The sequence below is a fragment of the Argiope bruennichi genome, chromosome 8, assembly GCF_947563725.1.
Source record: "Argiope bruennichi chromosome 8, qqArgBrue1.1, whole genome shotgun sequence".
Classification (NCBI taxonomy): Eukaryota; Metazoa; Arthropoda; class Arachnida; order Araneae; family Araneidae; genus Argiope; species Argiope bruennichi.
The window spans coordinates 133,035,205-133,062,655 of NC_079158.1; the positions used below are offsets into that span (position 1 = coordinate 133,035,205).

General features: G+C 25.6%; 1 long non-coding RNA gene across 1 annotated transcript; it reads left to right on the plus strand.

Annotated features, from left to right (window-relative positions):
• The first annotated feature begins 4,244 nt into the window (after positions 1 to 4,244).
• On the plus strand, positions 4,245 to 19,725 carry LOC129981779 (uncharacterized). Its single transcript, XR_008785357.1, has 4 exons — positions 4,245 to 4,553; positions 8,074 to 8,221; positions 10,523 to 10,611; positions 19,444 to 19,725. It is a non-coding gene; the product is annotated as an uncharacterized LOC129981779 (long non-coding RNA).
• The last annotated feature ends 7,726 nt before the right edge of the window (positions 19,726 to 27,451 follow it).

Here is a 27,451-nt window from a genome sequence, read left to right on the forward strand (position 1 = left end):
AGTCAAGTTTCTTTAGTTGATCATCTTTGTCTAATAATTTCGCTAACAGTTCGTCGATTATGTCTAAAGATCTTTCATCCGTTTTATTTATTTCCTGTTCTAGCTGTTTAAAATGTTCTGCTGCCGCCTTTTTGACAAGGGTTCTAACCTTTTTTAAACATTCCAGATCCATTTTAGTTTCGCATCTAAAGGTATCTCAGGTCGAATTGGGCGTTTCCCGGGTTTCGGCACCAAAAATGATTAGACTTCAATTCGAATTCAGGTTCAATTTGATTAGCCAATAGAATAATTCAAAAAGTTCTTACCTGTCAGAAAGGAACTGAAAGCAACTAGTGGATTTTTCACATTTTATTCAGACACTTTTAGCATATTTACAGGAAAGCGTACAAAGACAAAGCAACACAACTAGACATCACAACGTACACAACAAGACTGACCCAATATAAACAAACCCATAGGGGGACACAGCACCCTTGGGCGGAAAACCTTGGAGCTCAAGAGGTGTAAATAAAGTTTTAACAGCATTCTTGCCAGCAGTTTATATGTCTTTAGCAAACCTAGACTAATCACTCCCTAGTTCCTTTGTTCAATGAACTAAGAATGATTTATTGGACGTTTGACCTGTACGGAAATGTCTGATCCCAATACTCTTCCCTTGCCATCCCTCTTTTTCCCACTAAATAGACAAAGTAGTTTTAAATTTTATGTTACAAACACACAACACCTTCCGTAAAAAGACTACTAGGATTCTTTTATGTTTGTTAAGGTCCATGGCAAGGCGGAAGGAAAATTAACCCTTTATGCAGGGAATATGAAAGAGACCTCATGAGTGTCGCCCTATTAGGAAGCAATCGACTAAAGATTGATCCTGCTTAATTCCTGGTCTTATACTCAAGAATGTGTTTGATATTATCGATATTAAACACCATTTTTATTTACTCTATCGTTGTTGTATTTAAGAGAAAAGAATAATATAAAGATAGATAAAAACGAAATCTCAAATTTTATTAAACTACGATATTTCGAATTAAACATTCGAATCATCTTAGTATTTATTTTTTGTATAATTTCTGTGATAAATTTGAAAAGAGTATATAAGTAGTCTATAGAAAATATAAGGATCTCTTTGATCTGCCGCCAAAAACATTTTGTTTCCTAATCTGTTTTCCCCTAGCAGATAACAAGTGGTCAAAACCAATTACATGGTGTCATTGATACCAGAGAAGGTTAATGGATTAATCATTGGAAGGAGTAATAGGATTTGATTGAACGAAATTAAAACACAATGCCTGAGAATTTGCCATTATAGGGTATCCCTTTCCGAAAACTAAAAGAACTGCTTTACTTCGGGCTCCTTCGTGTGTTTATTCTGTCACTTTTCCTGATAGGTTTTCTAATATCCTTCTAATGACGGCGCCTGAAACAGTTGTAACAATAGTTTTTGATGCAAATTGTATTGAATTTTTTATTTCTTATCGAAGACGAATTGGAAGAATTTACAAATTTTTGATAAAATTATTTATTGTAAATCACCCTATGGATTTGAACGAATTTATACATTCCAGCTTATTTTCATCAAATATCTAACAGCAAGCTCATTACATATTCATAGAACAAATGTAGATTATTCAAAGAATAGTAGTTGATTAGGAAAGATATGTAGAAATTTATAGAACAATTAACGGTCTATACTACACATTCAACATAAATATAACAATATAGATGCATACCCGGAAGCTGAACATAAATGCTAATTAGAGAATCAGTCAATAAATATTAATTTTGGATTTTAAGCAGAGTCGGAGCATAATTAAGCAGGTACTCCATATATGACATGGCTAGAGCCCAAGAAGGAACACGGGCTCTAATGTCAGTGAAAACTATTTAATATATTAACATTGCGTTCCCTACTAAAATATTCTGTTTTACTTCACATTGAAAACATATTTACGTTATAAGGATGATTATCGTTAGACGTATACTTTGAAAATGAAGTCGAAATAATTAGGGATGTACCAGCCGCTTTCGGTGACCAGTTGATCTGTCCTTCATACATTTAGTATTACTTTAATTATGTCAATTAATTATAAAGTATTTACAATAAATTAAATTTTTGTTAAATTAATGCATGAATTGCAAGAAAAGAACAGAATATATATAGTAAATTATTATGAGAAATACTATTTAGTTTTTTATGAGAATTACTGTTTAAGCAAACTAAATATATAAATAATGAACATAAACTTCGAAAAGAATTATCTTGCAGTTGTTGGAAGAATTATTTAATGATTGAGCTTAGAAGATAATTTATTAAAAGTAATAAAAAGTTAGTTTTAAAAATTAATTTTTATTCAATGCTTAAAAAAAGCCATAAAAAACTGGTAAAATAAAGGAAATCAACTGTATATTATTGGGGAGGAAATGATGCTCCAGTTATGTTTAATACCTAATTTTTAATTTTATGTTAAAATAAAATAAAGAAAATAAAATAAATAATAGAACTGAAATAATAAAGTAGATTTGAATCTTCATCCAAAACTTTAGAGGAATAAAATGTTGCAGATTTAATTGTTTAGTTTTATATTATCTTTACAAAATTAAAATAACAATAATATTACATAAAAATGAATATAATAGCACTGAAATGTGCTCATATAGAAGTATAGTTTTCTAAACCAATCGAAAAATATTATATATATATTATATAAATTATATAAATATTTGAACAATATTCTTAAAAGCATTTTTAAAAATATTAAGATCAAAGAAGAAAAAATGGAATTAAAAACGATATCACTGAAAAATTATTTTTTTTAAATTTAAAATGGTGCAAACTTGTTTTTCTTCAGTGATATGATTCGAAGTTATTAAAGAAAATGTTGGAATTTTGTTAATTTTTTATTAAAATTTTAATTTAATTTTTGAAACACCATTTCTTAACATTGTTATCCAAGAAATAGCGAACTGTCAGCCAAATTTGGAAGCTCTAAGTCCAACAACAAAACGCAATTCATCAAAAGCATGCCAATCTATAAATTTTATTATATTAAAAGTATGAATAATTTATTTCATATCTTTTAACAAGAGAAAATCGTTCGGCTTTGAATGAACAATGAAAATTACTTGTCTTTCATTAAAACGATATTGCTGATAAGTAATATTTGAAAATTTGTTAAAATGAAGAAGGAATATCATGAATAAGATTTTATAATTAAAAAGATATAATACATAAATATACTTTTATTTTAAAGATGAATTAAAATCTTTTTAATAAGGAAACATTTTTGGAAGTAATTTCAGAAAAATGTCAAACTTTTTCGCTATTTTTAAGTAATAAAAATTTAAAAATTGTACTACCAAATTGTACACTTTCCCACCCTCGAAAGCATATTTATTCTCCTCTGCAGACACACACACACTTTTTCTTTTATTAGAAAAGAATTTGTATATAGTAAAAAATTTCTACATATATTTTATGGAGAGTCATTGCAGCCAAATGTTATTTCAAATCTCAACAGAATAAAAATATTTATTTATTCAAATTTTGCATCAAAATATATTTATTATTTTCAACGGTTGGAGACGTTTTCATTCAAATAAAAAATAATTATACAATAATAAAATATATAAAAAAATAATAAATAAATAAATTTATATTTTTAATAAATTATTTAATAAATAATAATTTTTAGCAAATGACTTAAAAAAATTTTAATAAATAAATACATTTTTATAATAATAAAAAATTTATTTACATCAAATTAAATTTCAAATAAAAAAAATTATCAGATGAATTTCTGAAAGAGTGTAAAAGAAGCAAGTAATAAAAGAAACGAGTAAAGTTTCAGAAAGAGTAAAAGAAACAAACAGTTTGATGATTCAAAGTTTTAGCGATATAAAATGAAAAACAACGTAGCGTAATAGGAAATGAAAAAGATTGGAATAATTCGCCACAAATATACTTATTTACCAAATCTTATAACCTCTATTATAGCTAGTCCTGAAATTGGGATAGTTCTTGTTAGCGCCTATAGACGGTTGCAGACTGTTAGCGCTGTCTACAGGCACTAATTGGAACCTGGCTTGATCCTCCAATGCGTCCTTCGGTTAACGCTACCGGCAATCACATGCACGACCTTCGTAAAACAGGTCGTGAAGTAAAACAGGTCGTGCACGAGTACATTACGCATATACGTAGCGGGAACTTGCACGAGCTGGGATTGGTCAATCAGAAGATGCTTTCCTCTAAACTTTTTCATTCTATCTTCGACAGAGCGCAAGCTTTACGAAAGTTACAATTGAAAATATAATGTGAAAACATAGTCTGTGGTATCCTTAATAAGCTCGGGTTTCCAAATTCCTTCTGATAATTCTAATAATTATTTTACATTATATTCAATATATTTTCTTCGAGCAAAATTCATCATAAATTTTGAACATTGTACTTGATTTTCGCATTGCGAAAGAGATGGCAACAGTGAGAAAGCCTTCCCGAGTTGTAAAAATAATATAAGCGACTCTGTTTTTATTGTTTGTAAGCTATCTGAATATAGGTAAGATACCTTTGCAATTAAAAGTCCGAAACACGAGTTATTTGTAATCCATTAATAGTATGGTAATAATTTAGAGAATAATCGTCTGTTTCGCTCTATATCCCATAATTCGATCATTCAACTCAAAATAGGTATATCATTTTCAGTAAAAAAATGCAATTTTCAATTGCCATCACCATAAACTCTGTTTTCAGAAGTTTTAATGCTTATGAATAATAATGCTTCAGTGGGGCAGAATTATTTAAATATACCTTTAAGAAGTGTAATTTATTCGGTTTTTGGTTGTTGTTTTAAATATTAAATGGTGATTCTGTAAGCTATATGAAATTTGGTTTTTATTTAATAGCTAAAATTTTCAGCCAATTTTATGAAATAATTGTCAAACTTTGGCATTTACAAACAATTCATGCTTCATTTAAAAATTAAGGTATTTAAATTTTCCATTTGTTGCTAAATAAAAACAGCAAAAATTATCTGATAATGTGAACTATTTGCAATGTAATTAAATCCTGTCTACAGTAAACCTTCAAATTAATGATCTCTGAATTTATCTGACAGAGAATTACTAGTATATGAATATTTGTAAGGGAAAAGAAATTATTTAAGTTATATTGAAATCATTTCATCCATTTAATAAATGGTTGTAAGGGACTTTTTGCTATTGATATGATGTGTGCAATAAATATTTCATGTATACAATATGCAGTGTAACTGTAAGTATCATATTCTACTTTAATTTAAATTTAGAAATTTATTTTGCAAATTTCCATTTTGATTATTACTATTCATCTCAATTTAACCAATAAATGACAAGTTTAATGCATTTATTTTACTGCTAAGCAATTCCATTATATATGAATGACTTCTTGCTTTGCAAATAATTAATTTTGAATAATACTTCCTTTAAAATTTTCTCCTTGCTGAATAGTCTCTTTGATAGTCTTTAAAGACGTACTGTAGCCTTTTGTTTCTTATGTTGAAATATTTAAATCAAACATTCCCATTCAGCCACATCTCTATCTCTTCAAATAATAAATTTTCTTCTATGTGTGTCTGGCATCCTGCAGACAAACTGCTAAATCTAGGGTTATCAAATATTTGGCACAGATATTCTTTGGAAGATGGGAATATTCATCTCAAAGGCTTAGTTTCATAAATAAGTGTTGAGGAAATTTTTTTACAGTGTGTATTTTAAAACTTTATCTCTAATGTAGTAATGATTGGATGTTTAAAAATATATCATTGTTATTATTGCTTGAAAATTACTTTCTTATTGAAGTGCCCTTAATTTTATATTGATTTGGGAAAAAATTTTAGTGAACAATGTGCTGAATTAGTTCATAAATTATAAAAAATATACTGTAACAATCATCAGTTGAATGATTCTTCTGACTGTTTTTTGTATTTTATATAAAATTTCAGTTTCACAAAAAGGTTTTTATATTAGTAGATGTTTAACTACTTTCATTTTTTAAAAATTGAAATTCACATTTGAAGAACAGAACAGTGTGAAGCTTTTAAAATAGTACTTGTTATATGTCTCACCAGATTTGAAGTTTGAAAATATTTTGCTGAGAAGCTATTATGAGGAAACTACATGAAATATTTAATTGAAAATTTTTACAACTGTTTATCTCAGAGAACCATTGGCAAGCTAGTTTTGAATTAACTCCCACATTTTGCTATTATATAAGCAATAATAAATGTTTTAACAATGAATGTTTTCACTGATGATATGTAATTATCAGTGATAGGAAACTTTGTTCTGAAAGAATTGTTTTTTCTTTCAGCATTTACACCCAACAATTCCTTTTCTCATACTGATTGATTATTCCTGGATCTATTATTTTCCAAAATCACATATTTTGTTTATTGCATACTCATTAATTAACTGGGAGGAGGTTCATCTTCTTAAAAGAACTGTAAAAAGGAAATCTCAATTATTGCTTCAGGGTAGAATAGCTTCAATTTCGACACTTTTTTTTAATATGAAAATCAACATCTTTTGTTCTGTGCAATGGGTTTGAAAGCTGGAATCACTTTTGACTTGATGTTGGAAACTCTTCATTAACATTGGCATATAAATTGAATCTTACCCTGAGAACCTTCCTGAATGCTCTTCCTTAGCTCATAACAGCTATTCAGACTTTCTAATGATTGAAGAGGAACATAAATTGTGTATTGTTTATTTAGATTAGGTCGTGATTACTTGACCTCAAAATGATGAATTTAAGCTCTGGACAATTATTAATTTTGTTCAAAAAATAAGGTTATTTTTATTTTATTTATTAGTAGAGCTCAGCAATGATCATTTCATGTCTGATAGCCACAATTAACTAGCTTTAGCTACAGATAGTATTTGGGAGAGTGACCATCTGGAAACTTTGTTTGCTTATGGTATTTTTTTTAGTTAGATTACTTATACTAGATCTAAGAAATTAATTAAAACATTTATTATACTGACAAATAAAATTTTATTTTTGTTAAAGAATAATAATAAAGTTGCCATGGTTTCTTTTTGCTTATTTCAATAATTTTTTAAAGAGTCTATTGTAGTGTTCTTTATTGTTATGCTTAAATACAAAGTTTTCCTATTGTTTTTGCAGGCATTTAATGGTTTTTAATAAATGCATTAATCATATGCATTTGACAAACATATCTTGCAAATTAAATTATTTGTCTGGGAATTATCACTCAAAACAATATTTTTTTTAAAAAAAAGGCATCTTATTTTGTGGCAAAAATGCCTGTAGAAAAAAAGGAAATTACTTTAAAAAATGGGTCATTTAAAATATCCTATAGCAAATAATAATTTAGTTAAAACACATGCTTTTAGAAATGAAGGAAATTGTTTTAAAAAATGAAACATGTTTAGAATATCCTATAACAAATAAAAATTTAGAACAAAATGTTGTAATTTGTTACAAATATTTTGTTAACAGCTACCAGCAATTGGAAACATAAAAAAGTGGAAAGGTTAAGGCAAGTAGAATACAATTAATGGGGAATGTTATAACAATGCAATCCTGAATTAATTAGTAATGGCAAGTAAGATTCAAAATTCTGTGATTTCTCTGAATCACTTTTTTTTTTTGATGCAAAGAAAGCTAAAAAAAAAAGTTAAATCTACCAAAATTAGATTTTAGACATGTTAATAGTAACATCAAGGGTTGTCCACCATTTTGGGACCAATACTTGGTGAGGAAATGTAGACATTGGGCTTAAAATAATGTCATTGTCTTGTTCTAGAAACTGTAAGTGGATCCAGAGCTCAAGAACTTTTAGAAGATTTTCTGTTAAAGACTGAATTGTTTAAAAACATGATGTGAGAAAAATGAAGTTTTTATAAAAGTATATGTTAGGGAGATTAAAATTGATAATCTCTGTTCAAAAACACAGAAAAAGTTACAATGATATGCCTTTAAGTTATAAAATCATATCTAAAAGCATTGGAGATACTGAGAATGACTACTGACAAATGTGCTTCAATATTTTATTGTATGGTTGATTCTTGTTTCAGAAATAATAAGCTGAAAGCATAGAATCAAAGTAAATCCTCGACAGTCTCAGTTCATACTAAAGAACAATTGGGGAATCTGAAAGAGAAGAAAAAATGAGTCTTGTCATGTCCAAGTTTGGATTGGATTCAAAGGAAAACTGTCCATCTTGTAAGAAAAAAAAGGGAAGATTTTTTTTTTTTTTTTTTTTTTTTTACAAGAAAAGTATCTTTAATTGCCAATTTATTAACTACAGTTTCAAAGGTTGTAAGGAAAATATGTGTTTTCTGTCCAGTTATATTTACTAAAATATTCTTGAAACATTAATGTTTTAAATAAAAAGAAAGATCTATTCTTTTCCAACTAACACTGAATACATTATGAAAGTTTAAGTAGTGTGATTTTTTTATTCCACTGTATTGATAGTCTGAAAAAATATGCATTGCCCAGTGCCCAGAATTCACCCAAGGCCAAATTATAGAATTGATTATCCTAAAGTATTGATATTTAAAATTTCATAATTCAGTCAAATTTGGTCATAGAAGCTAAATCATTTCTTTATTTTAAAATTTGCAGTATCAAGAATATTTCAATGAATAACATCCCTTATGACTAGATTATTTCAGTTCAAACTATATAATTTTTTCAGAAATACATTTATTGATTAAAACACAATAAAATATTATTATTTATGTTTAAATCATTTTGAAAGTAAAACTAAAAATTGAATGTACGATGGATCAGGGAAATTTCTATGGAGTAAATCTTTAAAATATTACTATATATATATTATGTTTAAATCATTTTGAATGTAAAACTAAAAATTGAATGTATGATGAATCAGGGAAATTTTTATGGAGTAAATCTTTAAAATATTACTATATATATATATATATAACATACACTAAAATGAATGTTTGGTTTCAATAAAAAAGTTTTCATTTTAATTGAAGGTTAAAGTTCATATTTTATGGGAGCTGAAAAATAATTAAGAGAAATATAAAATTTTAAAATGCCTATTAGGCTTCTATAATAGTATTAATGACTATCAGAATTTAATACTAAAAATCTTGTCAAGCAGCTGGTTGCAAAAGTGCTAGTTAAAAATATAATGAAAAATCTTTTTTTTTTTTTTTTTTTTTTTTTTCGGAATGAAATGAGTGCCATTTTATTGCATTAGTAACTCAAAATTGATATTTGTATTTTAGAGCAATATAAAAACAGACTTTTATTAATGTCTACTAATCAAAGGCATTAAAATTTAAAGCATGTAAAGTAGCAAAAATATTGTAATCTTTATATACAATAAGAATCGTGTGTGGCGGGGGCCACTTTATAATCCAGAGCATTTGATCTAAAAATACAAAATATGGCACATATATATTTTGGAGGATAAAAATATTCATCTTGGGAAGATAACTAAGAATTTTTTTTTTTTTTTTTTTTTTTTTTCTTCAAATTGTAATTAAAAAAATTAATAACATTTTAGCTTTTTTCCTAAATAACTTCTAAAAAATATTACAACACAAAATTGATTTTTACATCTTTTACAGTTCAAAAGATCATCTTTTCAATTATATCATTTTTTTAAATAAATATTTTTAAAAAATTTATGCATATTTTCCAACAAAAATCATAAGAATTCTAAGCAAATATTAAATGTAAAAAAAAAAAAAAAAAAAAAATGACAACATTTTTTATTAAAGTTTTTTTTTTTTTTTTTTTTTTTTTTTTCTGTTTTGGAATTCCAATTACTTACTATCCTGAATTATTAATGGCAAAGAAAAGATCAGAAAATGAAGCAATATGTTTACTTAATTCTGAGAAGAATCTGTAAAAAAATTATAATTTTCATTTATTATTTACATGAAGAAAAATGTCAACTTTTATATTGTTTTACATTAACAATTGCATTATTAAAAGACTAAAAACATCCATATCCATTTATTGTGAATTTTCAAAATTTCAATAGAACAGAAAGAAAAGGCAGAATAAAATGAGAATGGCAAAAGGCTTCCTAGATAGTGAATTATATCCTTTTGAAAATTTATTTTACTGAAGAAATCTTTAAAACCTAGTTACAGGAAGTATTTAATTTAAAAAATTTATGATTATTAGTCTTGGTAAACTTGCTGGTTGCCTGAAATGACTAATTAAAAAAATAATTAGTGTTTTTTCTGATAAATTTTTAGTGTTTTTTCATGGAAATGAAAAATTATGATGCCATAATTTTGTAGAATTTGTTTAGAAGTGAATTATATTCTATAATTTTTTTCTGATATTAGTTAGTGAAGAATCAGTTACTTTTTTTTCTATATTTTTTATATAAAATCATTTATTTGTATATTTTACCTGTTTGATTCTGATGTTTCTTTTTTATTATTTTGTTTTAAGGTTTTGTAAATTTTTTTATATGTGTGTTTTTAGTTTGTGCGTTCTACCCTTTTTAATTTTGCATTTTGTGTGTTTCAGAGCTGACATTCCTTACTACATTATAACAATTGTTTATCCATGGTTGAAGCACATTATACTATACTTTACCTAATCTTACAATATATCAGGTATATATATATGCATTTTTATTGGTGGTGGTAATTTTTCTTTTAAAATATTTTAATCATTATTTTATTTCCATTTATTTGTTAAATGATATTTTTTGTTTTTTAAAGCATTTAGAATTAGTTTTATTCTATTGCTTTTATAGTAATTTTTTTTTCATTATATTTATGTATATTTAATTGTAACACATTATATGATAAATGTTACATAATAAATGATGATTTATAAATGAATTATTGTATTATACCAATATATATTTAGATATTACCTGTCCAATAATTTCTCAACTTCAAAATAACGCTTTGAGTTGTTGCATTTTATATAATGCTGGTAGAATCTGCAAAGTATTGCCCATGGCATAATGAATGTGAAACTAATCAATACTACAATAAGTTCTTTCTTTTTTCTGTTTTCTCAGTATTTGTGTAACATCTTTTATCTTATGGAATAGAGTAATAAATCTCCCATTCAACCCAGTTTTCCCATGAAATTGACTGATATCTATTATTATTTGTAAAGAATAAAATAAACTAAATCCCTTGTGATTCAAAACTGAATAACAGGAAAAAGGAAGCATTTTTTTTTTTATGAGTACTACTCACAATTGAAATTATACTTACTCTTTATGATACTTCTGATAATTTTTAAACATTCACCGCACAGGATTCATATTTCATTTATTCTTTAAATTTTAAAATCAAATAACTTAATATAAATACTGTGCACAAAAAAGTAAATATATTTTAATGCATGACATGTAAGTGATATAAACATAAGTAGCATTTTTTATTATGTTGATAATGTTATTTATTTTGAATGTTTTTTGTTCATTAAAAAATTTGAATTGTTTATGGACAAGCTTGTGACGTTATGGATATTAGAAAATTCAAAATCACAACATGAAATAAAATTGTAAAAACACTGTAAAAAAATTATTGATTATTCATGTTTTTTCTTTCTGGCAATGATATCATACATTGATAAAATTAAAAGAATGATTGTCATTGAAGATATGTTTAAAATTTTACAGTGCTGATAATTTCCAAATCAAGATTTACTATCTTAAGATGAATCATTCATAATATGAAGGCTGAGTCTTATAATAATTTCCTATTGCATTTGAGTTTTGTGCCTACTGAATCTATCAGTATCATGATTCATATTGTATGCTTTTAAAACTAGATGCTTACCCAACAAAATCAAATGGATCTTGTGTGTGTGTGTGTGTGTGTGCACGTGTGTGACAGAAATTAGTATGCATTTTTCCGTTGGATTCCTCATTTGGCTTCTTGCCAAATTATTGTGTGAAGGTATTTTGATCAATTTTGTTTTAAATTTGACAGAAATATTTAAATAATGATCTCAAAAAATATGTGGAAAATAAGGAGATTTTGATATCAGAGACTTGAAAATTAGAATTAGAAATGTGATATTAATTTTTAATTAATTTCACATTCAATTTTAATTAATTTTGTAAATTTCGGTAAAAATATAAAACAAATTTCTTTAGAATAAAAGTTATTTACTCTTTTCAGTAATGCACAAAATTTTTAATAGATTCATTATAATCATTACACATGTAAATGCATACAAAAAAATGTCATCCCCTCTAAAAAAACATTGAATAAAATTTTTTTCTACATTAAATGCATACAAAAAAATGGCATGCCCCCCCCTAAAAAAACATTGAATAAAATTTTTTTCTACATTAAATGCATACAAAAAAATGGCATGCCCCCCCCCCTAAAAAAACATTGAATAAAATTTTTTCTACATTAAATTTTAAAATTCAGTGTTCAAATTACATTGATTCACTGTCAAGATTACCTTTTCAAATTTCATAGCTGGAATTGTGAGAGATTTGCAGGGATGTCATGGATTTATACATAAAATAGATTAATTTATTGGATGTAATCTATTATGTAATGAACTGGAGTTGGTTTGATTTGAATAGTATCTTAAATGTGCTCACATATAATTTAATTTTGAGTACAAAATTTTGGTTGGTACATTATTACATAATTAGAGTCATTTTGCTTGATTTATTTTTGTTTACTTTTATATCAAAAGCAAGAAACTCCATTCTAGTGATTTAGTGCTCCAAAACTTTTATATATGCCTTTCAACATATACAGCAGTTATTATGTTAGTATTGCTAATATATCACATAATCTTCTTAATGGCTTATTTTATTAAATATTTTTACATAGATCTTTTAGCATAGATATGTGAAATAGCGAATCTCAATTTTGTATTAAATATTATATGGTTGATTTGTAAAAATGTTTTTGTAAACATTTTTTTTTTTTTTTTTTTAATCTTTTCAAAAAAGATGCTGTATATCTTTCGGCATTATTGTTGTGTAAAGAGTAATTTTTTAAACACATTGATGGAAAAATATTAATCATATGTTTAATCAAAAACATTTGTTACTTACTTACTTATTGTTAATAAAAATTCTTTTTTAAAAACTATAAATATTCCACCCATCATCAAATTAGAAATATTAAAAATTGCTATAAAATAAAAAAGTTTAAAGATGAGAAATTTACTTATTGATTTTTTAAAAATATAGATGTTTATTTTAATTCATGATGATCTTGTCAAATTTTTCATAAACTATTGACAGTCACTTCAGTTACATTTTTAAAATTGTTGCTTTTCCAAAACTATTCATTCATAATTTGTGATTTTGTGGCTTGGTTCAAAGTCCATATTTTCAATAATATCTTATTTGTATTCAGTATAGGAGAAGAAATTTTATTAATCCTCTTTTTAATAAATTTCTTGTTAATACAGTGAGAAGATCTAGAATATACCATCCTTCTTTTGGTTGGATTTGTCATCAATTCCTTATTTGTCAGAATTTCATTACAATTCTGATTAGAATTTGATTGTCCATATTGAAATAAATTTGAAGTCTTATTCTGTGTATCTTTGATTTTAGAGACATGTATTTCCTTTCAAGTCTTACAGAAAGCAGTAATTTCATCACATTCCATATAATGTATGCAAAATCTTAATATATATATATATATATATATATATTGTCTCTTGTATAAATGGCTCGAGTGTCACCCAAGGAGAAAAAGATAAATCCTTTTGCATTACCTTTTAAATCCCAATATAGTGAAACTCTATAATATTTGGGCACCGTTTATACTTGCATCTTTGCTTATGATTGCAAAGCATGAAAATTTGTTATATCCTAACACAACTTACCCTCATTGTATCACTAATTGTTTGTTCACAAATGTAATGCAATGATTTTTGTGAAGGGATAATATAATAGCTATTATAAAAATGAAGAAAAAAAATTAAAATGTAAAACATGCATTGAAATTTGATCCCAGTTTGATTATATTTAATGTAAGTTATGGCATTACAATATATTTTACTGGAATACTGACAGTTTTTAATTTTATCACTGTTTCAGTGTCAAGTTATGTTTTTAGAATTACCATATTTTGGCGGTTGAAAATTTTTAAGAGTGTAGTTGTCTTCTTTAAAATCTAAAGATAAATTAAAAATGCAACCTGCAATGCTGAAATTAATATAATTATTAAAATGAAAAGTTGTTTGAATGCAATTGGGAAAAACAAATGATAATGATTTTTTTTAGATGTCATCTTTGAGTATATATTTCTTTATTTATTATGTGTGACATTGATAGTATTAAGTAATAATATTGTATATTAAAATAAATTTATGCAATAAAATTGAATTTGGATTTATGCCTAAAAGAAGATAATTTTTTGTTTCCCCTTAAGATTATATAAATTAAATATTAATTTATATTATCTGGTTAGAATATGCCCATTTTAAATAAGTTTTCAAATTTTTAATCAAATAGTGCTAAGTTATATCCAAAACTCTTTGATGCCAAAAATGCCCAAAATTGAAGATTCTATATCCAAACCATATCAGATTGGATTTTTTATTAAAATTGCTGTCATATGATCCAAATCCTCCAAGTGGATCCATTCTTTTAATCCTTTTTTATGACATGTTTATTCTATTGGTTATCATTTAGAAAGTGAATGATCCAAATTTAGAATTCTAATTTAAATGAAATATGAGAACATTCTTAAATTAAAAGATCTATCTTTTTAATTCATTTCAAATATTGTTAATTATTTTTCCGCCTCTTAACTTGTCATTTTTAGGCTTAATCTGGATTAGTATCATTGAAAGGCCTTAAAAGCTGTTTATTTTTATGGTGATTATATTAGAGCCTTAAAAGTGCTTATTTTTTATCCACATGATTATATTTTTCTTCTGGTGGGGAGAAAAAAATCACCACACTGCTTGATTATAGGCATGGTTTTTTGGGGGGTGTTGGATCTTTCAATGTTTAACAAATTTAATGAATCCAGAGGTCAGTAAAAAAGGTTTAATTGCAGTTTAAAGAAATGCTTATAGAGTAGGGAAAATATAGTCTTTTTATTCACTTGAATCTTTCATTTTCATGAAATGAAGAATAATATAACCTTTTCATTCCTTGCCTCTTCTTTCATTCCTTTTAAAAAAATAGATAGAGAAAAAAAATCCTTTCTTTTTAGATAATTTTGTGTATTCATGTGAAATTGTGAGTGTTGTTTTCTAACAATTTCAGTTCATAATTGTTTTTCTACACATGATTACTTATTTGTAAAGCATTTGTTAGTTATATTTCAACATCATTTAATGATTCACCATTAGTAAATTATTTAAGTATTTTTACTTCAAGCAAAACTTTTTAACACTATGCCAGAGAATTTGTATTTCATTCAATTCTATGATTACACTAAATAATTTAAGGCTTGCTATAGAATATTTTAAAGCAAAAACTTATTCATTATGTTTCTCTTTCTACTGAATTTGTTCACATTCATGGCATACATCAATTGTTTTACAAAATGTTAGTTTTCATTCAACTGATAACAAACAATTTCTACTCTATATCAGAACATATTCTATGTACAATTTAATCATAATATGTGGTTTCCAGCTAGAAACAAAAAAGTTCACTTTGATTTTTTTTTTACTTTTACAAAAAGTATATTTTTTTTCTGTTAAATATTTGATAATGTGTATAAGTTTTCTTCAACTTCATCAAAAAAATCATCATCAAACCTTTCTTTAAATACTGCTAGATTATTTTTTTCAGTATCATACAATCCATAAGTATTGGAAATAAATACATCTATCAAGCGTATAACTAATATTAAAGTATTTGCTTGAAATTTTGTAGATGTATCCTGTACTTGCATAGCTATAAAATAGAAAACAAGAAATTGCTATTTTTATTCTGTTAGACAGTCATATTTCCATCCAATAATTTAACTCATGATTAAAGTGAGTGAAAGCAGAACCATTTTTGTTAAATGTTTACAGAAAAGTAATTCAGAATTCTTATTTAGTACTAATAAGTATGAGACAATAGTTATGGCATAAAACTATTTTTAGAGTTATTGGAGCGAAGATAAGCTCAATAAAATATCAAGTAGGAACTAAAACTTTTTAATTAATGAGTCATTACACTTGCTATTGTTAGATTTTCTTACTTACTAACTTACTTACTTAGATATGTAATTTATATGTATGTATGTATTAGAAGCTGTTAGATATGTAATGCTGCTAAATTGTTCTGCAATTTATAGTACATTAAAAATATTATTTTAGGCAGGCATTTAAAGATTTCAATTTCCAATTGTTTAAAAAAAGAAATTTTTTATAAAATGCTTTTAGATGCAATATAGAGTTTTAAGGTGAAAGAAAATGATTGAAACTATTTGCTGCATATTTGAAATTATCTATTTAAATGTTAAAATAATTTTTTATAGTTACTTTGTTCTCATAAGATGAAATGTCTAAAGCACAACTGGCTGATTTTGTTAGATATTAATTACTCAAAAGAATTGTGAAGTTTAATTTTGCATGGATTTCAAATGAATAGATCATTTTACTGAAATCTATCATCACATTTAATAAATGAAGCTTTAATTTTCAAATTTAATATCTTTGTATCAAAAATTAATTTATAAAAATTAGAAGAGTTTTTTTAGCTGGAAAGAGCAGTGAAAATTTACCTTCAATATTTAATAGTTGTAATAAATGGTGGAAAATAAATAAACTAATTTCATTAAAAAAGAATTAATTTGCAAATGATTATTTTAATTGGTAAATAGTTAATAATAAATAAGCACTTTTCAGAAGCTGTAAATTTATTTCTGAAATCTAAAAACTTATTTTGCTATCCGCATCTCATGCATTCCAATCTAATAAACAAGAGACAATTTTTATGGTTGAAATATGTTAGTGATCTACTAATAATAAAGGAAAATAAAAGCATCTCTGTGTACAACAGGACAGGTTAAATCTAGAGTTACCAAATTTAGAACAGGTGTACTTTGGACGCAGGAAAGCATACCTTGGAATGATTTTTTAAAATTTTATCTAATTAAAATGTTTGCAGAATTTTTGGCATTCTTCCAACATAATTGCCAAAATTATAGTGAATTTTACACCATCCTAAATTTAGAACATTATCTTTTTTTTTATGCTAAATTTGTTGCTCTACAATTTTTTGTCCTTTTAATTAATTTTTAAAACCATTTTTAAGATTATTTTACATTAATAAATTTCACTGTTGTGATGAAATGCATATGATTTTATTTGTTGCTACAAATATTTTTGAATTCTGAATTTTCCTTTTAAGTTTGCTGAGGAAAGTATGAAGATATTTTCATATTTTTAATATTTTTATTGGTATTTAGTGGCATAAATATTTTCCATGAAATCTTCATATTGATTTACATTCATTTGATATTCATAAAATGAGAGTATCTAGAATTTGCTTCCAACTTCCAGATGCTTTGTTATTTATTTCTAGGCAGTTAAAATGCGATTTTCAATTTTTCAGAAGGTAATATGTCAAAATCTGTAACAGACTTTTAATTTCTCTATTTGAATTATTAAATGCACCATTTGTCATGATTTAGTAATTTCATCCATTTAATATTTTTTAAATCTAAAATGTTTATTCATTTTTTAAATCAGTTAAATATTTCAGAAAGAAAATCGTAGTAAATTTGTTTGAATTCAAGATCCATTTTAATACTACCACTACATCTAAATTTTGATGAAGTTTTTTTTTCACAATTAATTTTTTAAAAATTAATATTTAGCCTTATAGGCATAATTGAATTTTGACTGTAAGAGCTGTATATCAGAATTACTAAAGCTCAAAGAATTTTTATTCCATTTTCTACTTCTGATTTTTAGTAAACTCATTTTTTGTCAAATGATCAAAGTAGAAAGAGAAATAAGCATAATCTGTGTCCATTTTGATTCCATGATTTAAAAAAAACATGTAATGGTGTAGTGCAAAATAATTTAGGACATTTACATGCATATTTGGACCTAGCAAATATCTAGCTGTTGTGAGTTGTTTATCAAAATTTTATGTTTTAAAAATGTCCCAATTTTAAAATATTACTACTTCTTCCTGTGATGTAATTGGATATATAAAGATGTTGATAAAAAAATTAGGGAAATACAAAGCTCAACGAACAGATCAGTGTAAGAATATTGAAATAATGTGTTATATGGAATGTGTGTTTACTGAGGAAACATTTGAAATTTATAGCTATCTGCAACACAAGTGATCATCAAAGTCAGGCAGATAGTATAATATAGTCAAGCTTGGCATAATGAAAATCTCCCATAATAAGTTATTTGCATAGCTAGCAAAACAGAATATTTTAAAAATGACTTGTGTAATGTGCAATGTTTCGCTGAAGCCACCATGCCATCAAATGCTGGGTGAACCTGTAGTTGTCTTGTTTGAAGAAAATCATTATATCTACATGAAAAAGATTTTGACCAGATAGTGTTGCTGAGCGTGACACCAAGGGATTTGTGCAAATGCCTACGGAGCCTAAATCGATGACACTATGTCTCTGGCAAAGTTTACAGGGCCAAAAATAGATTCGTAGAAATTCAAAAATAGACAACATTCATGAGCAGGTGGAAGAAAATACAAAATATATACTATGATTTTTTTCGTGTAAAACTACAAAAAAAAAATCATAGAGTAAAAAACAGTAGCTTTTTCTGTGTCGCAGCAAAAAGCTGCAAAGAAGGAAATAATAAACTCAACAGGTCAGTAAATTTACAAAGAAATAAAATAGATGCTGAAAGCATTGAAAAGCATCCTCTTAATAAGGCAGTAGCTATGCATCCTTAAAATTTATTTAACAATACTGCTGTTCACATTTTCCCAGAATTTTAAACAGAACCAAAAACAAATGTCCTTAGATAACTTTCTTGTTGAAAAAAATGAGCATTATTATAAATTTGTTTATTTATTTATTTTGGAATGGAACACATTGTTTTATTTTCAATGCATTCCTATGAAAAATATTGTTTAGCTTAATGAGTGTTTCACATTACAAGTAGGGATTGGGAATGAATGATGCTTTTTAATCAAGGTTCTATTGTAACTGAATTAAATACAAACTGCAGTTATATGTTAAACAATTCTGATTTCCATGGAACAAATGTTTTTAAATGCAATAAGTAATTAAATGCATTTATTAATTATGCATTTAAATGTATTTATTAATATGCATGGTGTAATTTGTTTAATATGGATGAATACCCTTTTAGTAGAAGTAATTAGAACATCTAATTACAATGTTCTCAGGATGTTAATAATAATATGTTGTTTTATGGGTAATTCTGCTCTCCTAAGCAGATTAAAAATATTATATATCTTTTGTTTTATATTCTTACTATAACTATTTTGTGTATTTGTTGCATTGTTTAATTTTGTGCTTTCTCATCAACAGCTGTTTTTCAATACACATTGAATAAAATGCCAATTTGTAGTTGGTCAGCACCAATAAGAAGAGGACAGTGTTGGTCATGACTGTGTCTGAGCTGAAATTGCAGATGATATGCAAGTCTTTCTCTTTATTTTCATTTTCTGAATTAAAATAGCTGCTTTGATGTAATGTCCTCCTTCCCTTAATCTATTGAGCCAGATTCCAAGAATTAAGTTTATTACTGTAGACGAAGTATGAAAAACTAAGCATTATTCTTATTCTTTAGTTTTTTGTGATGACCATAAATAATTAATTAAATATTTATAGAAACAGCATTTTGATTTTTGTTCAATAATGAAGAGCATCAATGCTATTAAATATGAAATTTTTTTTAAGTATATTAAATTTTGATTTTTGAAATGATGTAAAATAATTTTTTGATATTTTTTCATTATGTTACAGAGAGAAAAAAGTTAATAATTTTTAATTTATTATAATTCTATATAAAGTTTTCTAAAAATTGCTTTTTTGCTTATTCCAGAGTATGTTTGTTGTAAATTTTGTTGTTCTGAATTCATTATTCTGCTTTGTAGACATGTATTTTCTTTGATTATTATTTGAGACTAGCTAGTTACTTACTAGCAATATACTGCATCATAATCATAAAATTAATTTAATATCAATATACATTCATTTTATTATGTGAATTGCCTTGTTTTCAGTTGATTGAAAACATTAATTGTTCCAAAAGATACCAAAAAAAAAAATCATTCAGTGTTTATAAATTTTATTGTTAGAACAAAATTAAGATATTGAATGTTTCACATGTATGGTAGTTTGTGATTTCAATCCTTGCATTCAACTCTTAAAAAAGTGTTAGCCAGAATAACATCCTAATTGTTGCTGTGATGATTGCTTTTATTATTAATAAAATAATTATAAAATGTAGTTTATTGTTGACTGATAATAACTGAAAGATGAAAAGAAACTGTGTAAATATGCTTAAAGCTGTAAAAACGTGTGAGGAAAAAAGAATGAAATTCCTAGCTTAAAAAAAAAATTGTGATTGAGGTTTAGAAATATGTTTTTTTTTTTTTTTTTTTTTTTTTTTTCACAATTAAACCTTTACATAATTCTAAGGTCCTTATACTGATAGAATGGGGAAAATATATCCTTTTCATTCCCTGTACCCTTCTTTCACCGCCTTTTACTTGTTTATATAAGGGGGAAATACTTTCCCTTTAGAATTAATTTTATGTACTCATGTTATGTTTAAAACTTCAGCTCATCATTTCTGCACATGATTAATTATTTGTAGAGCATTTTTTCATTTATATTTCAATGTCTTTTAGTGATTTTCCATTAATGAATTATTTAAAATATTTTTATTTCAATTAATTTTTGGGAACAAGTTTAGAACTTCTTAACAGTGAATATACTGAATGATTCAAGGCTTCCAAAAATAAAAATAAAACAAAATCTTTATAATGCTCAAAACTTATTTGTCGGTTATTTGTTACTCTTTCAAAAAAGACTCCAGATGCTTTTTCCAAAGTTCAATCTAAACAGTAATAAATAATTATATCCATAAGTTTTCAAATTTGCCTTTGACTAATTAACAAAATTCAAAATTAATGCAAATTTTCTGTTTTATGAAATATTCTATTTTCCAAAGGAGGGGAAAAAATTTATATTCCACAAATTACATCCATATGGAATGTAACCAGTTATTTTTCAACGTTCATGGTTTCAAAGTTATGTTTTACTTTCTCAATATGATAACATACTCAATATAAAGAAATACTTTTAATACTTAGACATTTATTTCATCCCATGTGAATATGGATTGTTCAATGGTCATTTTTTGTAACCATTTGTTTTTGATACAAATGGTTATTTTTCTGTCAGAACTTTGTTTTTGATACAAATGGTTATTTTTAATTTATTATTTTATTTGTTTGTTAGACACTATTTCCATTAGATGATAGTTGGCTTGGGATGCGCTTTTTTTTAAATCTTTAATTAAATTAGTGTATTATTATGATTGTACTGTATCACAATTATAAATTCATTATTGAAAAAATATTTTCAAGCACAACATTTCTTACAAGTAAATGCAAATTGTTACTCCTGTATATTGCAAATAATACTTGTATGTAATAGCAAAATTATCCCCTCCATTTGACTTTCATGTTATTTTAAATATGTAAAATCTGAAAATTTAGGATTATTTATTAATCTAAACTTAATATTTTAAAATTTGAGCATTTGAGATAATGTTGAAAATATACCCACCCTTATGCCTTCTTGGCCTTCTTGCCGCATTTATAAAAAAAGGTATTAATAATTTAACTCAGATAAATCAGGTAGAAAATATCTGATTTGTAAATCTGAAAATTTATTTCTAAAAGCAAATTTATATATTCAAAATCATAAAATTTAAGACATTTATACAAATAAAATAAATTGATCCCACTAGAGTGATATTTATTCAGCTAAAATGCTTCATTTTATAAATGAATATATTGCGATCAAAGTAAAATTATTAATAAATCTGAAAGCAGAATAGGATTTTGTGTTGCAGTTATTCTTTTTTTTTTTTTTTTTTTTTTTCTCGGAGTCAATAATTGTTTGCTTTTTCTCTAATAGCAGTTCCCTAATAGCAAAATTAATTCATGAAACAAAATTTGGCATTTTTGTACTGAAATTTAAAAGTTATGTTTAAGAAACAAATTTTATATAAGATGGTGTCCTTAACATAATATTAAGTAATAAAAATTTCTGGTTAGATTTCACATAAATTTTGAACCATAGATTATAATTATTTGAAGTATAGAAGTAAGTATATATAATCTTCCTTTGAAAAATAAAACTAAATTAAAACCAAAGCAATAATTTCTGTTATATGAAAAGTGATCCATACCTTTCAATTTTCAAAATTTGTCTTTATTATATACCTGAAAGTGCTGTATGTTAAATTCACCCATCCGATTTTCTGTTAATGACACCTCATTTCTCTTTTGATATCTTCAATTACAAATCTTTTAAGACTAAATTTATTCATCATTTAACTCTTTGGAGAATGGCCTATGAGTTAAAATTTTAAATCTTCCTTTATTTTTAAATATGTTTAAATAAACCAAAGATATCAGTTTGTAATAAAATATATATCTTATCTTCATTATTTCTATAGCTACTTTGAATATAATATAATTTTTTTAACTATCTTAATATTTAATAAACTTTAAATGTTTTAAAAATATTGTCTTAACCAAACAGTTATTACAGATTTTATTTGCAATATTATGCAAACTTTTTTTTTAACATAAAGATAGACTCAGAGCATGAGCTTTTAATGCGTTATAGAATATTCCTCATATAACAATGGAACAAGAAAAACCTTCTCATAATTTTAGTTCAATAATTTAAATTTGTTATTAACTTATAAATCATATTGACCTTTCTGTTAATCAGTGAAGATTATGAGAAAAAAACCTGTCCATTCTTTTCCATTTTTCACATATGAAATCTGTACCAGATTTGCATGGCAGTTGATAATTAGTGTCATTAGCAATTCGGTCTGAAATATATTTTTTGTTGCACTCTTGCCTTTTTTCACAAAATTTTGGTTTGCCATGGAAAAATGATGATAATATATATATGTTGAAACTCTATATTATGTGAAAGCTATAATCTATAGAGTCATCAACTTGAAGCATTGTAATTTCTTTTCTTGTTGTCACTTCATGAAAAGTCATGTTTTATTATTAATATTACTATATTATGTTTTCTTTTAGTTATTTAAAGAGTTAAATTATTTCAACTTTTATTGTTGAGTTGATAAGAATTTAATGTTTTCAGTTGAACATATTATTGCATAGCTATGCCATTAGTTATATTTACATGTAAGTTAACCTGCTAAAAACCTGCAGTATTTACAAAGGCATTTTTTATTTGTGCCGATTGCTGTTTGGTAGGATTTTAACATAATGAGAAAGCATATTCAAAATGTAATACAAATTCCAACATTTGTCAGAATGAGTACATTTGACTATGTAATTGTTTTTATATTTTTTAGGCATTGAATTTTTGTTTTGTTTTTATGCAGAAAAATCTTTGAAAAAAATGTAAAACATTATTACATTTCTCTATTTAAAAATTATCTTATCATGGGCTTTTTTGTTTATCTCAATGTTTTTTTTTCCCACGATCTTAAAAATATAATAATGTTTTAGTTATAATTTTGTATCATAATTCTGAATTCAATAATTCAGATTTTTTCTGATGTTCTTTGAATTGAATTTAATGTATACTACAATTGCACACTTGAGTTGCTGTAAACAATCAGTCAGGTATATAAACTACTTTTCTGATATGGCTAACATTTTAATTACATTTAGTAAAAAAGCAATTGATTTTAACCCTGTACATCATATTATATTTATTAATGGAACCCTCAAGGTTAAATTTTATTTTGTTAGGTCATTGCTTAGTATGGCTTTAGGTTTTCTTTCTTTTTTTGCAAAGTTAATGATTCATAAAGTGTAAATAATATTAATTAATATTGCAATTTCCATTGATAATTCTTAGATTCATTAAGCATTTATTTTGATTTCTCAACTGCACATAATATATGCTTTTTCTTGCTTTCTCTGATTGTTTCTTCTGACGATATAATAATATAAAACTGAATTTTGACTTCCAAATTTATAATAATGCCTTTAAGCTCAACATAATGAGAAATGATCAATGAATTCTCTTCCTTTATCCACAGATATTACTTTTTGTAAAATGAAATGAGACTGAATGACTTAGACTCTGAAATGAGACTTCAGAATTACTAGAACTCTGCTGTTATACTATACAAGATTTTATTTAGGTTTATATATATATATATATATATATATATATATATATATATATATATATATATATATATATATATATATATATATATATATATATATATATATATATATATATATATATATATATATATCTGTAGCAGATTTGCATGGCAGTTAATAATTAGTGTCATTAGCAATTCGGTCTGAAATATATTTTTTGTTGCACTCTTGCCTTTTTTCACAAAATTTTGGTGATATATATATATATATAAAACTAACAATTTAAAATTTTTAATTTTGTAGCATGAGTAGAATGAAAGAAAGGGATTTTAACTTCCATTGTTTCGGAAATTTAAGTTTGGTCTACTTAAATATTCTACCCATATAGGCGATTTATTATACATGATAATTAATCTGTTTTATATTGCATTTTTTTTTCATTAGAAACTTCTTATTCTGTTAATTTACAACTTCTTACATTTTTATTGAAAATACCATTTCTGTCCTTACCTATTTGCTAGGAATTTTAGGTATGTTATAAATGTATCACATTCTTCAAGTAAAGAAATCATATCATGAAATGATCTTTAAATGTAGTCAAATATTGTCATTTTTTTAAGTTGGATACATTTGTTTGAATTGACACTTATAAATTTTACACTTCATTTTTTTACTGTTAACATAAGACGAGTGCTTAAAAGCATGTCTTCAACATCTGTAATTAAAAAAAGATTTTACTGATAGTATGCACAGTACAGTCTTCAATTCTTTTTATTTATTTTTCTTGCGTACGATATTTGCAGTTATATTTTCTTAACAATTATTGTAACTCCTAAGAAAAGTCCCAGTATCAAACTGAACTTCCCTTTTTTTACATATTTTAATGCTCTACTTCAGATGAATCAGTCATCTCAAATAATCTTGAAAGGCCATTTTCATTAGCATTAGTAAATAACATTTTCATTAGTAGATTTTCTAGATCTGTGAAGTTTTAGAAATAATGATTATACTTTTTGAAAATATTTCAAATTATTTTGGGTCATATTCTGAATTAAATATATCATTCAAAAATCCATTTTATCTATTTATTTTATGGAATTGGAATTCAGCAATTAATAGTTTTCTCATTACTTGATATCTGGAGTATAAGCTTCTTAATAATCATTTATAACTTCTGCAAACATTTTGTTGTTGTTTTAATTTCTATGTTGTAATTTGTTGACTCAAAATCATCATTATAATTACTATAATAGTCATCACCCTTAATAATTTGTATTCTATGAAGTTTCTTGCTTTGTGTGAATTTTTGTTACCATAATGGTGCTTTTTCATTTACTACTGTTAATATATCAAGTTGTCACCTTTTTATAGGCGATTTTACCTAGAAGATAATTTTCTCATTTTTTTTTATTTCTTAATTTATGGTTTATTTATTTATTTGTATGTCTGTGTTTTTCTTATGTATGTTTGTTTCCTTGAACTTGCTAGTATATTTTTTTCATTTTACTATCTAATTAGATCCTAGTAAAAAAAAAAGTTATATATTTTTTTTAGGGGGATTTTCCTTTTTATTCTGTTATCTTCCCACAATCTATCACTTTTTGGGCTGTGTTCTAATTAATGTTTGATATGGATTTGAATTTATGTCATGATTTTATAATCACTTATATAGTGAAATTTTTTAAATGCCTTCTTATTGTTGACATCTCATCCTTCTCCCCTCTGCTTCTCTGAAAAAGGTTTTTAATTTTCCAGAAGCCGGGCTTCTTTGTGAAAAGTCAATGGTGTAAAGCTAATTAGGCATTCTCTCTCTCATATTCTTGATTGCTTGGACTTTAACCAAAAACAACATTTTAAAGGAAATTTTATTAATCGACTTGTTGGAGGTTTTTGGATTTTGCCTCCAACTAAATAAGACTAAACTGGAATAGAACTAAAATCTTATTATACTTTTTGTTAATTTACAAAATTAATTTGCAAAAGATGAAGGATTGCTTTAGTCTGCAAACTGTTCATTTAAAATAAAATCAAAGTGCAATCCTGGAATAAGGTTACAAATGATCATATTTTGTATTTTTTATCCTTACTGTATCCTTCTTTCTTTTATTTTTACTGATTTCAAACGCTACATTATTCTATTCATACTTTAAATTTTTGTCAATAACTTAGTAATTATCATGTGAAAAATCCATTCCACCTCATTTATTTCTTATTCTCACTCACCTTTAAGGTCAGTACATTGATTGTTCACGTGAATGTCACTTAACGCCAAACTTGGCAATCTCAAATTATGGCAACCCCTTTACCCGCCCTTCTGGTTGAGTCTTTCAGGGGTTCATTAGAACGTGGACCCGCATCGGCTCCCCAGCCCCCTCAGAAGCTGTAAATAACTTCAGTTTGTAAGGCCTAACAAAGCCAATTGCAATCAGCCATGTATTATATGATCTACTCACCGCAAAAGGAGTGTATATAGTGTAAATAAAGAAGTTTAAGCAAAAGTACAGTCCTCTGCTCACTTTGAATCACCATTGGTAATGACTTGAAAATTTCTTAATTTCATTTTTTTAAAAATTTTTCATCGAATTAATATTTTTTACAAAAGTGCTTTGAAAAAGTTTTTTCTACAATATATATATATATATGTGTGTGTGTGTGTGTGTGTGTGTGTGTGTCAACCCTTTGTTAAGCAATATTAATCTAAAAAAAGGTATTAGGAAGATTCTAACCACTGTATATACAGTTTTTTCTGTTTTTCTATATGTTGGTAAGAAAAGGTAAAACACAAATACTTCTAAGGCAAACAATTTTCATATTTTATTTCTCAAAAACTGCAATTGAATGAACTGGAATTCTTTATTCCAATTCGATTAAAAAGCATTTTTTGTCACAAATTTATCATTTATATAATATAAGAGAATCTTGTAGCTTATGATATGTATTTGACCACTGGAGATAATATTGAGTTTCTAGATTAATTTTAGCTTTATTATTATTTTTTAATTATTTTATTTTAAAAAATTAACAGTGTCAAGATTAGGAAAGCTTAAAACTTTTTTATAGTAAAAAGAGAATTCATATATGGGATCATGTCATATATGTGTCAAAGCGATTGACACATATATGAAATTGGTTTAATATTTCTACAACATAAAGAAGAGGGAGAAAAAAAAATGGTGATGAAAATG